The sequence below is a fragment of the Triticum aestivum genome, chromosome 4D, assembly GCF_018294505.1.
Source record: "Triticum aestivum cultivar Chinese Spring chromosome 4D, IWGSC CS RefSeq v2.1, whole genome shotgun sequence".
Classification (NCBI taxonomy): domain Eukaryota; kingdom Viridiplantae; phylum Streptophyta; class Magnoliopsida; order Poales; family Poaceae; genus Triticum; species Triticum aestivum.
Window position 1 is genome coordinate 298374645 of NC_057805.1, and position 2510 is coordinate 298377154.

The following is a 2510-nucleotide window of genomic DNA, read 5'->3' on the forward strand; positions in this document are numbered from 1 at the left end:
TCTCTAGTTCAACGCAGCACTGGAAAACGCTAGTCATGCTTCGTCTGACAAGCTCTCTGTTTACTATCATGTATGCTGCTGCTCGGCGTTGCACTTGTCGGGCCAAGGTCTCGTCGGCTGGTAGCTCTTCGCTCACCAGGAAGTTGAGGATGGGTTGCGCCCATGATGGTGCTTCTACCACTGTCATGACGGCCACTGGAACCAGGGCGGTTGGGTTGGGAGGCGACGGGTTGGAGTTGGCCGCCGCTTGTTGTGTCGTTGTAGTCCCCGGGCCGACTGCTGTAGCCCCCGGGCCGGGTTCTGAAGTGCCCGGGCCGGTTGCGACTATTGCAGTCCCCGAGCTGCCTGCCGAAGTCCCCGGGCCGACTGCCGCAGCCCCCGGGCCGGGTTCTGAAGTCCCGGGGCCGGGTGCGACTGCTGCAGTCCCCCAGCCGCCTGCCGAAGTCCCCGGGCCGGCTACTGCAGCCCCCGAGTCGGATCCGACTGCTCCGGGAGCAGCCGGCACAAAGATGGACTCTGATTCCGGCGAAGGCTTAATAGACAGCTTGCGGAGGCACTAGAGGGAGACGCCGGCTGGTATCGCTTGGAGGATGGAGCCGATTCGTGCCAGGGCATCAACTTGCTCGTTGTCGTCTCGTGGTACGTGGAGGAACTCGCACCTGTCAAAGGATCAACTGATCTGCCGGACGAGGAAGCGGTAGCTTGCCATGTTTGCATCCTTAGCGTCCCAGTCGCCAGACGACTATTGGACTACCAAGTCTGAGTCGCCGTAGCACAGAATCCGGCGGATACCAATCTCCTTGGCCAGTCGGAGTCCGTGTACGAGCGCCTCGTACTCGGCCACGTTGTTGGAGGCGGCAAAGTGTATTTGCAGCATGTATCTAAGCTTGTCGCCTTTGGGAGAGGTGAGGACGATGCCGGCTCCCAGACCGGTGCGCATCTTTGAGCCATCAAAGTGCATCCGCCAATGGGTAGAATCCGGCGCTGGCGGCAGGTACTGTGTCTCGGCCCAGTCGACGAGGAAGTCGGCCAGCGCTTGGGACTTGATGGCGGTGCGGGGCTGGTAAAAGCTGGTGTAGGGAGCCAACTCGATGGCCCACTTCGCCACCCGGCCCGATGCATCTCTGTTACCGACGATCTCAGCAAGCGGTGTGGTGCAGACAAATGTGATGGAGTGCTCTTGAAAGTACTGCTTGAGCTTCTTGGCAGCAAAGTACACGCCATAACACATCTTTTGGTAGTGGGGGTAATTCTGCTTGGAGGCCGACAACACTTCACTCAGGTAGTAGACAAGCCTCTGGACCGGCTGTGCCTTGCCGTCTTCTGGGCGCTCGACCATGATGACGGTGCTGACCACCCAGCTAGTGGCGGCGATGTATAGGAACATGGGCTCCTTAGCAGCCGGAGCCGCCAGGACAGGCGGCGTAGTCAGCATCTTCTTGAGCTGGAGGAAGGCCTCGTCCGCCTTGTCGTCCCACTCAAAGTGAGTGGTTTTCTTCATGAGCTGGTACAGGGGAAGAGCCTTCTCACCCAGCCGACTGATGAAGCGGCTGATGGATGCCAAGCACCCGGTGAACTTCTGGACGTCTTGCAGTCGGGTGGGTCTCTCCATCCGCTCAATGGCCTTGATCTTCACAGGGTTGCACACGATGTCGAGTTTTGAGACAAGGAAGCCATGGAGCTGGCCGGCTGGGACTCCAAAGACACACTTCTTTGGGTTGAGCTTGATTTGAAAATGGTGCAGATTATCAAAAGTTTCCTTGAGATCTTCCAGGAGGGTGTCACGCTTCTCCGTCTTCACCACAATGTCGTCTACATAGACGTGGGAATTTCTGCCGAGTTGCTTGAGGAGGCACTTCTACATGCAACCTGAAATGTGGCACCGGCATTTCTCAAGCTGAATGTCATGGTCAGGTAGCAGAAGGCTCCGAATGGTGTGATGATCAGCCGATCGGCCGGGTTCAGCTTGATCTGGTGGTAACCAGAGTAGGCATCCAAAAAACTCAACAGCTCGCATCCGGCTGTGGAGTCAATCACTTGGTCTATCCGAGGCAGAGCAAACGGATCTTTGGGGCAGGCTTTGTTGAGGCTGGTGTAATGGATGCACATGCGCCACTTGTTATTCTTCTTCAGTACAAGGACTGGGTTGGCAAGCCATTCTGGAAAAAACACTTCCATGATGAAGCCGGCTCCCAGAAGCCGGGCGATCTCTTCACCAACAATTCTTCTCTTCTCTTCTGACAGGCGACGGAGGGGTTGCTTGACTGGTTTTGCATTCGATCTAACATGTAGCTTGTGCTCAGCGAAATCTGTCGGAACACCCGGCATGTCTTTGGGAGACCATGCGAAGATGTCCCAATTCTCATGGAGGAAATCGATGAGCTCGCTTTCCTATTTGCTATCGAGGTCGGTCCCCACGATAGCTTGCCTCTCCGGGTGCTCCGGGTCCAAGGGGATCTTCTTTGTTTCTTTAGCCGGCTGGAAAGAGCCCTGGGTCTCTGACTCCTTGG